This window comes from Seriola dumerili, unplaced genomic scaffold, assembly GCF_002260705.1.
Source record: "Seriola dumerili isolate Sdu_G_001 unplaced genomic scaffold, Sdu_1.0 BDQW01000138.1, whole genome shotgun sequence".
Taxonomy (NCBI): Eukaryota; Metazoa; Chordata; class Actinopteri; order Carangiformes; family Carangidae; genus Seriola; species Seriola dumerili.
Window position 1 is genome coordinate 20012304 of NW_019174393.1, and position 15308 is coordinate 20027611.

The 15308-nt window shown below is 40.9% G+C and overlaps 1 protein-coding gene across 2 annotated transcripts in view; it reads left to right on the top strand.

The window, feature by feature from the left end:
• Positions 1–15308, top strand: part of scube1 (signal peptide, CUB domain and EGF like domain containing 1) — a 110789-nt gene that overhangs the window by 45381 nt on the left and 50100 nt on the right. The window lies entirely within an intron of this gene.

Consider the following 15308-nt stretch of genomic DNA (forward strand, 5'->3'; position numbering starts at 1 on the left):
ACAAACCAAAGCAGGATACTGGAGGAGCGGGGAGCTTTTAAATGACGGCCCCCGGGGCTTGTGGGAGCTCTAAGTACAGGGAGCTCTGTCTACCTGGCTCTTATCATCATCAATTACAAACATCATCAAAAGCTGCAAACACTTCACTTGTCATACACCTACACACTGAGAGCTCTCTGTGTGTGTGTGTGTGTGTGTATTTGTGTGTATTTGTGTGTAGGAGAACGTCATCAGGTGGAACACTCAGATTTAATCTCTTATATTTTAGTGTATTGTACCTTTACACTGAGTCAGTTTGACCTACAACAGAAAAGGAAACAACTTTGATCAAATCTTCTTCCACAGACGTGTCAGAACATCATCAACTTCTTGTCCCTGACTGACTTTTCAGACAAACAGTGACACAATTCAGACTTTTTAGATTTTAGACTCTTCAGATAAATCCTCCCGAGCATTATCTTCCTGTATGTTTAATGTCACACACGTGTTTATAAGACTTTTGAGTCATATGTTAGCTGGCAGACTAAGAGTAGAGCTTTTAGTTAGCTAACTTTTGTACATGCCCATCTTTGGACAAACCAGTTGTCTGTTGCAGCCACATTTTTAACAACATGGTTTATTTGTTCCTCGTCTAGAAACCAACACTATCATTTTATCAGTAGATAAGATTTGAACAGAGGATGTTCAGATATACTGTCGACAGATTTAAGGACTTTTTTATGATTATTCATTATGATTATTCATGTACAGTGTACAGGAACAATTTCGTAAATGAACACACAGGAGGCTGAACAGACCATAGTCATCATCAAAGCTCTTATCAGGCACAACATTTCAAAGGATCAATAAAGACTTGTAGGGAAATATACATGTATGTCTATATACATATGTCTGAGGTTGGGGAGCAGAGTGTAGCAGCTGGGTGACTTAGAACTGAAAGTTAGGACCAACTTAAAGTCATGACTAGTGAACCACTCAGACTTAAACATTGTATTTGGTGAGCCTGGGTGTAACTTTTATATTTAGTATGGAGCAGGTGTACGTTGGAAAGTCATACTGGTATCTATGGTAACAATAATGGGAAAAATATTGATCACACAACCAGGAGGAAAAACAACGATGGCAGCGGTGCTTGTTCACAGAATAAATAATGAAAGGATGTAAAGAGGACAAAGAGTCATCATTGACAAACCCACTGGACATCTGTTCAGACAGTCAGCTGACTGAGAGGTTAATCTTTGTTTGAGCTAATGCCAGGAAGACACTGCCTGCGTTGTGTTACGGAGAATCTGCTGCGTCTCTGCTGTGTTGCTGCTGCTGCAGCTCTGTCTCTCGACATAGGGTTTACAGGTTACTGGAATGTTGGATTTCTCCTCATTATTAATTAATTTCTGATTTATGTTTGACAGAAAATGACATGCAGCTGCTGAAATGGTTAAAAATATATTTATATTCAGTGTCATATTCATATTCAGTCTAGACATAGAAACTATCATGGAAGGTGTCAGTTTTATGTGATGTTGCTGCTATGATGTCACCATGACATCAACAGGTTTTTTTCTGTCTATTTTCTGTCTATTTTTGCTGGGAGACGTGTCACATGTGAAAAAAGATGCCGAATCTCTAGATCACACGACGCAGCCGCGAGGCAGTGTATTGCTCTAACTTTTAGTTGTGTGTCCTTGACTCTCCAGCGCTGCCTTAGTGCTGTTACATTTATCTGTCAGAACGTGTCTACGCTCTGAATCCAACTTTAACATTTTCTTTTTTCATGACCAGCAAAATTCATTTTTCTCTCCTTTTGCTTGGCATGGAAGGAGTGAAGTGTGTTGCTTAGCAACAATCACCACTTCGCGTGTATTCACATGACTATGACTGGTCAGTCAGGTTAGTTGCACTCAGTGTGAATTCAAATCACAAAGTCAGATGTAGCCGGGACCAGTTAAGCTGGATGAGTTAAGACCTACTCTTTACATCCAGCTGGTGCACTTCACTCCTGATGATAAAATCCTGTTGTGTGTGTGTGATCATTAGGACTCTCCTGCCTTTACATTTGTGGTTGTTGTGTGTGTGTGTGTGTGTGTGTGTGTGTGTGTGTGTGTGTGTGTGTGTGTGTGTGCATGCGTGTGCCTGTGTGTGTGTGTGTGTGTGTTAAACCTTGCCAAGCATCTGTCTAGATTCAGTTTGAATGTTGTGAAGCTGAATGTGTTTACCTCCACGCTGCCTGCTTTTGTATGGCGAGGCCTCGCCATGAACTTTCCTTGTAAAAACGATACTCTGTTATAGGCTGATAACACATACAGTACGTAGAGTCATACACACTGAGTCACCACAGCATGTGTGTGTGTGTGTGTATATATGGGTGGGGGGGCTGTAAGTGACTGATGCTTTCCTACCCAAACAGCCACACTTCTTTAATTTTACTGGGTTTAAACATTATTTCAGCATGTGATTTTAACTTTGAAAACAAGCTCCTATGACTGAGCAATCTCTCTCTCTCTCTCTCTTCCTCTCTCTCTCTCTCTCTGAGGTAAATAGGAGTTGTTTACCTGTGAGTGGAAGGTGGGATTCATGTTTTTTCTCTGTTCTGTTTCCCCTCATATCTATTTTTAGCTCCAGAGTTTGTCTTTGGTCAGTGGAAATGTTTAATACGAGGACATGGAGCTGACCTGCTGTGTAGCTGCTGCTCAATGGCAAACACAGGAAACATGGGGAGTGGAATGAAAACACACACACACACACACACATACATGTAGATACACAGTAGCCACAGAAAGCATTCAGACCTCTTCAGCTTTTTCACTTCATAGTGTTGTACATGTTCTGAATGAGTGAAAGCCGATCAATCTACACTCAGTGACCTGGCTGCTTCCTGCTTGTTTTAATCATCCTTGAGATGAGTCTACAACTAGACTGGAGTCCACCTGTGGAGAACTGAGCAGAGAACAGTTCACAATGCAGGTCAGGACAAAAACCAAGACATGAAGTCCAGTGAACTCTCTATAGACCTCCATGATGAAATCAGGTAGAACCATGTCTAAAGCTCTGAGTGTTCCCAGTAGAACAGAGACCTCAGTGAGGACTCTTCTAGAGCTGCTGTCCAGACGAACTGAGGGACCAGGTGAGAAGGACCTGGGTCAGGGAGGAGATTCAGAAGTCCACTGCAGAGATGGAGAAGCTGCTGGAAGGACCAACATCAATCAGGTGTTTATGGTGGGGGGTTCTCAGCAGCAGGGACAGAGAGACTGATCAGACCTGATGAAGGATGAATGAGACAAATACAGAGAGGTCCTTGGAAGAAAACCTGATCCAGGGTCCAAGGAGACCTGAGACTGGAGCCACGGTTTACCTTTTAGCTCCACAATGACCTGAAGAAGACAGCACTGGAGTCTCTTCAGGACCAGTCTCTGTCTGTCCTTGAGTGGACCAGACCTGAGAGCTGAAGACCTGAAGATGACAGTTCACTAACACTTCCTGTCAAGTCTGGGTCTGAGAGGATCTGTCAGGAAGACTGAGATCAGCTGACCACATCAAGGTGTGCAAAGCTTATACAGACCAAGAAGACTTGAGTCTGCCAAGAGGCTTCTACAAAGCAGGTACTGACTTAAGGGAGTGCAAGAGAGAGCAAAATGGAAATTTTATCCTTTTAAAATTAAATCTATAACAGTGAAGTGAAGAAGTGAAGGGGTCTGAGTAGTTCCTGAAACCACTGGATGAAGTAAACCTCCAGCACACACACACACACACACACACACACACACACACACACACACACACACACACACACACACTTCCAGTTAATGAGGGCTGTGTGAATCAAACAGTATTTCCTCTCTTGAACATTAGCAGCTGGACTCTGTTAAGGTGACAGTGAACTCTGGTTCTCCTGCTCTTTGGCCTCCATGTAAATGTTGCTGCTTTGACATTCTGCAGGTTGAAGCTCATTAAGTATACTTCATATGACTGCTGACCATTTCACTTCATTTCAGTGCACTGTGAAAACCAACCTGCATGGACTTGAAACCTGTTGGAATAACTAATCCATCACAGTGAACATTCGGTTGCCTTAGTCCTTTGTCAAAGATATGTTATTTTTGCAGTGCTGACACTGCAGGAAAGTCATCATTCATTCAAGTCCATATTGATATATTGTTTGACTGAGAGCTTTGCATCCACTAGCTACAGTACAGAATGTAAGTGTTGGATCTGAACAGAGCCACTGCTTCTTAATGTGATGTTTCATTTAGAAACAGAATGTGGGAGCAGGGCATCAGCTGTGGAGAGAAGGACAGTTTGATGTGAGGATGGGCAGAAAGGCAGGATAATTAAAAAAGTGTTATGGCTTCGTTGGCTGGACTGTTTAGTTGCACACACATGTGCAGCATGTGATCGGCACTGAAGACCTGGGTTAGGTATTGGGAGATACCAGGGGAATGTGAAATCCTGGGAATTAACTTTTTGAGTGTCTGTCCCTGTTTAAAAAAAAAAAGGGTTCCAACAAATTTGAAATAACTCATAATTTGTTCAAGTGAATTTGAATGTTCGTTATTTTTTTTAGTTTATATTCTCATTAGTTTTTAACATTACATTCTTCCAGAAATTGAATGTAAACTTTTTCACAGCTGTTTTATAGGTCCATATAATATAAAGATAGACGCCCATGTGTTCTTTGATTATAAAGCAGGTCTAGGTTCTATAATAATACTGGGAGCTGGGAGCCGAGGCTTAAGATCCACAGGTCCGATGACTAAAATCCTTCATCTTGGTAAATATAAGTTGATAATGACCAAGATGTTAAAAAATTCATCATAAAAATAAAAAATCAAATTTGAGACTTCTGGATGCATTCAGGGATATGATACCATTAACAGGCGATCAAATCAAATGCACCGTTACCTTGATTAAAATCATGGATTTCTTTGGTTTGAAAAATGCAAGAAACATTTGGAATAATGTAAGAATACAATTCAACAACATATAGAATATAGGTCTAATTGTTTTTGTTTGTTTTGTTTTTGTTTTTTGTTCACCTGGACCCAACCTTGCAGGATTTGGTTTGTCTGAGTGTTTACCTGATTTACATATTTTTACTGGATCACTCAGAGAACAGTCAGCCAATCAGAAGAGAGCCTCAGAGCCTCCTCTCTTCTGATTGGCTGACTGACCTGTTGTTACCAGAGCTCCAGAGAGAAGCCTGAGAGAGGAGATGTGAACCTACACTGAGATGGTTTTTGGTTCTTAAAACCACAAATATATCTTCTTATGGATCAACACTTCAAACACAGAGGAAGAGGAAAATATTGAGCTTTAATGCATCAGAATAATAATATATTTGTAGCGGGCCTCCTGAAGCTGGGTGTTCCGATGAGTCAGATGAGGTTGTACAACTGACACTGCTCAACATCTATAGTGTTGAACCTGCTGCTCCTCAGATGCTTTGATGTTGTGATTGTCAGGACTAAGGACGGCTCAGGACAGCTCTGCTCGCTACTGACCTCCATTTTACTTTGTTATCAGAGCCCCCACAGTTGTCATGATGGAGGGAATTAACTATAGAGAACAAAACTCTTTTTTGTACCAGGCTTGGGAGTCTATGGGGATTGACTCCAGTTTTTGTCACTTGTCACGCCTCTGAGGTTGATGCTTGGTTTGAACAAATGTTTGTATTTTGAGCATAAAGTGACAGCCCTAGTGTTCACCTGTCAAATGTAATCAAACTGAAATGATGCTTCTTCAGAGCTGTCAAAGGTATGGATGAATGTGACAGTAGCCACTGCACACAGTAATAACCAATCATCCCAAATAATCACTTGGCTGTAAAACTAAAAAACAGATGGTCAAATGATTCCTTATGGTTAGTAATGTGCAATTAATATAATCTACACTGAAATTTCATTAATTTACTGCTCTACCACATTGTGTAAAGAATATAAGAGAACAAATTAAAAATAAAAAGAGTCATTTTATGATTCATTTTCTACAGTTCTGTCTTTGAAACCAAACTTAATTTATGGTCAGAAATCTCAGGAATCCTGCTGGAAAAAGTGAGTTATTCAGAGGAAGTAATAATTTAAAAATCCTGGGAAAACCTTCAGGGCATTTTTCCAGGTAGTTCAAGTTATTGTTAATAGAAGAGAGAACTGTTAAGGTCATTTTGTTAACATCTAATGGTTGTTTGCATTTTTCTAAATTAAGACCACATTCCTCATATACCCGGGTTCTTCTCATCACAAAGGGGTTCTGCTGCTGTTGTTGCTCTGGGAGTTTTCCTTTTTCTTTTGGATACACACAAGCAGAAGATAAATTCAGTATTTTTTGCTCCAGGTTTCACAGTCAGACACCAAGTAGTGTTTCAGTTTGTGTCAGCAGAGCTGGAGTCAGTTCAGTAGTTTAATTCAACTGGTTTCACTCCAAATATTCTCTGATGATGGTGATGGTATTTTAGCTGGGTGTTGTTCTCATGTCTCAAAATGAGAGTGGATGTTAAAATCAGTCCTGCTGCTGTCATGTGTGAAGTTAGAGCGAGATACAAAAAGAGAAAGAACGAGGGAGGGGGATCTATGTGTGTTTGTGTGTGTGTGTGTGTGTGTGTGTGTGTGTGTGTGTGTGTGTGTGGCGCTCTCTTCCTCTAGTGTTTAAAGAAGAGATTGTGAGGGGTTCATGGAAAGGCACAGTCCTTATGTAAAGGAGTTCAATGCAGCCAGTTGAAGAAAGGCTCTCATTGAAATTCATGGCTTAGCACCTATAGTTCTGTGGTTGGAGCAGAGCAGTGAGGGACACACAGCCAGCGTCTGACAGATTTCAATTAAAATGGCATTTACAAGAACATGGATGGAAAACTGGAGGGAGGGGGAGGAAGACAGTTAAGGAGCTGCTGAGCTTTTTACTGCAAAACCCAAAAAAAGGAAGTTTTCATCACACTTCATTCATTTAAGCCTGAAATTGAATCGCTTTTTGTAACTAATGACCAAATAATCTTGGTTTGGATTAGTTACCCAGATTTTCCCTGTTTATAGAAACTTTAAACACACAGTATGTAACTTCTGCCTCTAGGGCTCTCTCTATCTAAACAATAACAAATTCACATTTAAAGTCAGTGTTTCAGTGACGCTGTACGGAGGACAGAGACTCAGGGAAGAGTTGGAGCTGAGATTGATGCTAACCTTTGTTTTGATTGTTTCTCTGATAACTTATGAAACAGACGTTCAGGATGTTTTTGACAGCAGCTGAATTATCCTCAGAGATGACCTCCTCTCCATAACAAACAGACCAGGAGATTAAAACCAGTACAAAAACACCCATAATTTAAAATCAGAGATTAACCAACGCCCTTCAGTGACACAGGACAGGACGTCTCCAGCAGCTGGGAGCTGAGCTGTCTAACATTTCCTCAGCTTGTTTCTCTGATAACTTCAGATCCAGACGTCCGACGACTAAAATCCTTCATCTGGTTCAAATATAGTTGAAAACCACCAAGGTGTAAAAAGTGTATGTGGCTTGAAACTAGATAAATGTCAATGTTGAGCTTCTGTCAGACAAACACACTGTGACACATGATCACAGAGGATGTGATGTCACTGACAGGCGACCAATGAAATGTTACCATGATTAAAATCACAGATTTCTCTGGTTTGAGAATTGATGGAAACAAACATTTGGGATAATGTAAGAATACAACTCAACAACATATAGAACATGTTAATGTGGAAAAGTTACAGATTAGAACATTAACAAGCTGATTAAAACACTGCTGTCACTGCTGAACACTGAATGTCAGATTTGAATGTAACAGCAGAGACTCGGCTCTGAACCATTGACCAGGTTAATGAAAAAGCAGTGATGACAAAGCAGTGATGTAACAGCTGCTCTCAGCCTGCAGCAGTGTTTTCTTTGAGGAAGAAGCTGTAGCAGCCCTCTGAGCTGTTGCCTTTGAGGCTTTTTAAAAGGTTTATTTAGAAGAGGCCTTTAAGTGGAGTTCTTTATGGGTGGCTTTGTGCTTAACCATACAGTCACAGTACAAACACTGGTAATTCAGACATTTGTGGGGACAGACAAGCATGCACTTGGTCATACAAACACACACCAACCTGTGCAGTAATGTATATACACACTCTTATTATTGGACAAGGAGATGTCAGTCAGCCTGTCTTTCTTCTCTCTCTCTCTCTCTGTTATGATAAGCAATGTGTGTGTGCCTTGTCTTTGGGTCGGTCAATAAACCCTGCAAATGCTTACAGATCACACATGTACACAAGAGTCTGTGTCCATAGCTGCAGAAACATGACAGTGTCAACTACTGTTACAGTAACCAGTATCATTCAGCAGATCTTCCACCTCAGCGTGTGTTTGCAGGTGATCCGGAGTGGGAGTGGCCTGCTGCTGCACAGCTGAAAACACTGGTATAAATCTGAAAAGTAAATAAAATCTGGGATTGTGGAATTAGACCTCTGTAGCCTGCTCCTCATTAGCTCTCTGACTGAACGGCTGGTGGACGAGTTGCATTGTGGGTACTGTTGGTGCCACACAAATCAGAGCAGAGTACTTACTTATGTACTTACATAGCCTTACTTACACTAATGCCCAGCTCATCATAGATAAGTAAAATGTTTTAAAGGTCCATTAAGTATCAAGGTAGATGTCCTCGTGTTGTTTGATTATAAAGCAGGTCTAGCTTCTATATTAATACTGTGAAAGTATCAAAGCTCAGTCCAGAGAGAAATGCACACAGCTTGTATTCGGGAACTGGGGCCAGTTACACAAAACACCATAAGTTAAGATCTTCCCTAAAGTCTGAAGTCTGAGTTAAGGTTTCCTTAAAATAAAAACAGTTGCATAAAACACAAAAGTCTTCTCCTTAAGGTTTTCTCCACTTCAGTTTTTAACAGTCAGTGAAACTGTTGCACAAAAGACCTTAGCGACCAAAGTAAGGAAAAAAAAAAACTTACCTCTGACTCTATTTTCACCACAAATGAGCTGAGTTTAATGTGATAAATGACACAAATTAACGGATCCCAAGAAGAGAGTTCACAACCAGGAGACACCCTTAATGATGAGAAATTGATTTTACATCACAGATACGGCTGGCTGTCAGTCTACTTTCTGCAGCTGAATAAGTGTTGCAGTTTTATGCCAGATGATCTTTCTGGTCAGGTAGAGTCAAGATGTTTCATTTCTTTCACTGATGCAAATGCTCGTGAAAGAATTTTTCCTTAGCTTAGGAAACCTAAGTGATTCTCTGCAACACCCTTCAGTAACTCCCTCAGCTAAGGAGAAATAAAACCTAGCAGTATCATACTTAAGTAGAAAACTTCAGGTGTTTTGTGCAACCTGAGCCTTAAAACAAGCTGTCAGGACTTCTCTAACTTTGTGATGTCACAACAAAGCAGTCACCGCCCTCAGCCACGCCCCAAGCCCCACCCACCTGGACCCACCATCCTCTGAGTTTCTCTGAGTGTTTACCTGAAATCTGCTATATTTTTATTGGATCACTCAGAAAACAGTCAGCCAATCAGAAGAGAAGTTCCAAACCTCACATATGGACCTTTAAATTTATGGGTATAGCATTGTTGTACTAGTACATTTAAATGTATATTAGCTTTATGGTTGTCAGCATGTTGTAACCCAGGAAGTGTTGCTGTTGTGCTGATAAAAATTGAAAATCCAAATTGATAAACAAGTAAGCAAAGGACGGGCAACAACCTCCCAGAACATTTTAAATATCTGGCTTTTGCAAGAGATTAAGTGAAGACAACATGATGATGTGCAGGCTTTCTATTTTTTATTTAATTTAATGTAAATAGTTTTTCATAGTATTTGTATAGTTCCTTCAGATGATGTTGCAACATCTTCAGTTGAAGTTAACATCATCTTTACCTCACAGTTGACTGAAACTGTGAAATCTGTGTTTGTCCCTGGGGAGGAGATCAGGCTGAAAGACTGGCGTTCAGCATCACCTCATTCCTCATCAGCCTCAGAGGAAACAGGGAGGAGAGCGACTGTGAACCTCTAAATTATCCTACACTGTCTCCATCTCTGTCTCGCTCTCTCTCTTTCTCTCTCTCTCTACCTTCCTCTTCCACATTCCTGTCCTCTTTCATCAGTTTTGCTCCCTCTATCTGTCTCTGTCTTTCACTTCATTCCTCCTTTTTTCTCCTGTCTCCATTACACTCTGCCAGCCAGACTTTTGGGGCTTTGGGGTGTAACACTGCAAGAGTCAGGTTGTAATAACATGGCTGTGATATGCTTGGACCTCATCTGGAGTCAGAGCTCCTGAGAGAGCGAGAGAGATATGTGTAGAGAGGTGGATAAAGAAAGGCAGGGAGAGTGAAAGAGAAAGACAGACGTAGGATAATAAAAGAGACAGAGGAGAGACTGTGTGAGACAGACTGTGTCCTGGGGGCTCTTACTGGGCCATGAAGACGTGTCTCAGTGTTTTATCTGGACCTGCTGGGGCTCTCAGTGAGGAGCTTCAGTAGTTGTAAACCTGCTGACCTCCCCAGTCTAAACAAAGCTGCACACTGAGCTGGAAAGAAGAAACGTCAACCTCCTCTCTGCCTTTTCACTGCTCACTGAAGACCTGCAGTTAGGAGTGACACACTCCACTTCACTGTGAAGACTGTTTGCACCTTCACAGCTATGACCACTCAAATCAAATGGAAGTTATATTAGAGTCAACAATTTCTCGCATCATATTGTCAGTTTATGGATTTATTTCACTTCATTCCAGACAGCCACTGCCATTTTAACATCATGCCACAAAGTGCAGAATGTTCACAGCAGTAAATTAACTCTTTGCAAAGTGATTGTTGATTGATCGATCATGCAATGTCCCAACTTAACTATCTAGTAGAGGTGTAACCGTAATGTTCCAAAACTCACATTTCTATACATACCTCAGTTTTTAATTCACAGCTCTGCATGTTTTCAGTTCAGTGAAAAAAAGACATTCGAATTTATTATGAATTGAACTTGTTAACATAAAGACATCATTGTAAACCTGTGACCCAGTGACAATCTGGACATCATTTCTAATTGGATGACGCATTTCTTAAAAAAAAAAAAAAAAAGACAATTTTAAGTCATTTAGGTATTACTGATGTTGTTGAAATCTGCTGTCAAGACTTAATGTGTTTCAGAAGGTTATCAAATAGATAAGCAATAAATTATATAATAATAAAATAAAAATTACTGATACTTTCAACCTATTCTAATTTCTTTTCAGAAAGATTAATGTATCCACATCGTCACAGTCACAGTGAGAGAGAGACAGGAAGGTCAGGAAGAGAGAAAGAGGGGGGATGATATGCTGAAAAGGGCCACAGGTCGGATTCGAACCCGGTTAGGACTAAGCCTTAATGGTATGTGTATGCACAGGCGTTTGTGAAGCAGTTTGCTCAACATCAGAAAGTTAACATTGGTACCTTCCACCAGGACAAGAGGTCTTCCTCTCCGTCGATGATGGGGGGTCTTCAGGTGGCTGTTCAGCTCAGCTTCTGTGGCATCCTCCAACTGCAGGAGCTTTATAGCGCAAAGTCTGTGGTGTTGATGCGAGTCCTCCATCAAAATACAATAACTGATTTTGCATGTGGCATCTTGTTTTCACTAAACTGCACATAAAAACAAGACAAATCACCTTTGTTGCTGCCTGTTCCTGTCTCCACTCTCCCTTTGATGTATGACATCTCTGTGCTCATGTAGATTATCTTCAATCTTGGATAAAGGAGTAAAATAATGTTCAGAAACTCCTGTGCCTGAGTCTGAATTTATCCTCAATAGAGCCAAGAGCTCTTCACTTAGATTTCCTTAGTGAGATCTGTGTATCTATGTTGATCTTCTCAGGAGATGAAGGTCTGGCTTCAGGTGACATACCTACAGATTTAACTCTTGTTGTGCGGCCATCTTTCTGCAACTGTGCGAAAATTGGTCAACCAACTGTTTACAAAGTCCTCTCGTGTAATTTAGTATTGCGTCATCTTTCACATCATTTTCTAAAATAAAAAAATAAAAAATCATGAGGCAAAACATTAATTGTTTAAGACATAGTACTGCATTTTTCAGACTGATAATGAAATAACAGCATTAACAACTATTCAATTATTATCGATTTTATTTAGTACATCTAAAAGACAGAACACCAACAAACAAACCCACACACACACAGGTAGAGAGAGACCTACACTTAACAATCACCTGATCCATTGATTGAGTTGGTTAGCACTGATGCATTATCAGTGGTGATGCAGGTACTGCCTGTGTGGTCAACAGGACAGCAGCTGTGTACGGTGAGACTGAGGGCCAGCTTGATCATCCTGTTGGACCACAAAACAGATGTTGTGGTGAAATACTCACACACACAGTTCTGGGACGACCACTTGACTGAAGCATGTGCCGGAGGGAATTACATGTCTTTAATCCAGCATTCAGAGGAGTTTCTGAAACAGCCTTTGGTTACTGTGTCTTTATTGAGGTTATGCATCATGATGTCCGTTACTTTCAATTGATGTTTTGTCTGTGGCGTGAGTGTGTCTTCTCAAACCTGAAGTACTCCAACACCACAGAAGCGCTGCGTTTCTTCAGGACTGAATTGTCCAGCGTTGCAAGCCTTTACTTGCGTTTCACGTGTTTCTTGTTGGTAGAAGCAGTCGCCTTATTGAAACAGATCAAACCTGGGTCAGACTGTTGCGTAACGTATATCCTTGATTGCAGTCTTTGAAGTTTGCTAATCACATTGTGTCAAATTGCGATTTCAATTTGAAATCAAGGATTTGTTTGTGTAAAAGCAGGAGTTTTACAAATTGATCGTTGGTTGGAGGAGCAGTTATAGAAAGTATAATCTCACATATTACTTTCAGATTTCTGTGAACAGGAGCCATATGTTTTAAGTGTGTTGCTTCATTTCTGTGTCTGTGAATCGGCAGGTCAGCACTGACATTGAGCTAAACACAACTCGACATCAGATCTGGATGAATATGTATCTAGGGACCCATGGGGGTTATCCAGGCCTGACAGGCGTACATGTCAGCAAGCTGCAGGCTCTGCCTCTCTGCCTTGCCGCCTTGTCACATCGGACATGTTGAGAGGCCACGGTTTGTGGCCGCCGTTCTGTTTGCTTTTTTAGGCTCAGTTGTGCTGAGTGCCGGGCCTGTGTCCGTACCTCTCCCTCTGCCTCCGTTTATTTGACTTCTCCCAGGTTTGAATTGATTGTAGATACACTGCTTTCTTATGAGTTTAGTTTTCAAACAGGGTCAGAGCTTTGGCAACTGGTGAAAGTTTTTTTACTCCCTGGTTTTGTTGTGTCGTAATTTTCTGGACTGTACAGGCTCTAAATTTGACTGTGCACCAGTACCTGCCCACATGTGATGTTAAATACATTGTCTGACTTATATAATGTAGAACGGGGTTTGATCTCTGGTTGATCATGTAAATGCACAGTTTCCTTTAAAGATCTGGCTCCTTTGATTTTGGACTTTGATGGAGTGGTCCTGTCGAGAGTGGACAGACAGAATGGTAAAGTTTAAGAAAGGACATTTTGTGAAGGGGACTCTCTGGCACCCTAATGAGGTACTTGAAGCGCTCTTGGGCCCCATGAAGGGACATTATTCATCATGGGGACCAGAGAAGGGGTGTGTCTTTGAACCGTGAGTCTAGATGTAATGTGGTGAGTGCTTCACACTACAAACCCCGAGGAGGAACGTTTATCACTGACATCGTTTCTTTCCTTTTAAATGTGGTTATAATTAACAGCTTTTGGGGATTGGGGACTATCTGCTGGGTCGTACTATCAACTATCAGGCAAAGAGCTTTTTTGATGATTACAATGACATCTCTTGCTTTGTGCTTTTATGTTACTTCCATATGTATTAGCTGTTCCTGTAGGTCTTTGTTCTGATGGTCCTTCAGAGATCATCCTCACTCACAGAGCCTTTAGACCACTATATCAGAAAACATTCAGAGAGCACATACTCTCTATACACTCATTAAATGTGTTTTTAAAGACACAAAATAAACATAGTAATGGACTATCATAATTTAATACCTAAATGCTGGGAGTGCTGGGGCTTTAAACATACATTGTGCAAATGTTAAAGTGAGACAGAATGAGTTTTAGATATATGAATGTATTATGTTGCCGTAGCGTTGGCAGTGCAGGATTTATAATGTTCATTGGACCAAGGATTTTCTTCTACACATCACAGTTCAGCTGGATGTAGACTTGACATAAAGGGTTAACAGCAGTCCTGCCATAGTTTTCAATAGTTTCCAGTGGTTGGTTCATGGTTATTGTAGGGGACTAGTGGGAGGAGGTAGGATGAGGAGGCAGGATGTCCAGAATGAGAATGAGCCTCAGGTCAGTGACAGCTGAGAACGACAGTTAGAAATCAAGGTGCTGAAGAAGAAGAAGATAGTTGGACAGAAACCAACTCTTCTACCGTTTTCCTCTTTTACCATGGCCGACCCACTGTTAGTGGTTACTCTAGCTGAGAGGATGTCCTCTGAACTGATTGTAGGTGTTATAGTGAAAGTTCATACAGTCCCAGGAAAATTATCATGATGGGGTTTTACACCACAACATTTCCTCTCAACCTCTGTAGTTTAATTTGTCTTATCTATATGTATTTTTTGTTCTAATGAATATTCACACATACAAACATTATAAAACATACTTATGTATTATACTTATGTAATATTAATACTTCAGTACACCTTACCTACGATTATGACACCGTGTTATTCCCTCCTCAGCTCACCAGCAGAGCAGCTTACATGTAAAGTTTTAACATTTTACCTGTAAGTGTCAGAACGACTGGGTGAGGACTCAAATGCACGACACAACACAGCAATCAGAGGCAGGGTCTTCACTTAAAATAGGTTGGGCCCAGACAGAACAGGGTGAGGCTAACTCTAAGAAAACACTGGTCAACAACACACTAAAGGCTACAGGAGGAGAACTGCTAGAACACTTGTCACAAAGAATGAAGACGAACTGGCACAGAAGACAGGGAGCACGCAGCTAAATACACCAGGAGACCAGGAAGGGAAGACAATTAGACACAGGTGCAACACATTAGGTTCGGGGTCAACAATCACAGGAGCCGGAAACACACATTGGCAGCAAGTGTAGATCTGAAACGAGAGGGAAAGGTTAAAACAGGAAATGATAACAAACAGAGAAAAAAAAACAGAAAACATGACCTAGGAGGCAGAACGGGACACAACAGTCAGACTTTATTCTGTGATCAAACGTCAGATTTACACAGTCAAAGAAATAAAAAGGTTGTCCTGCTCATAGTTCAGTAACAAATTCCCAA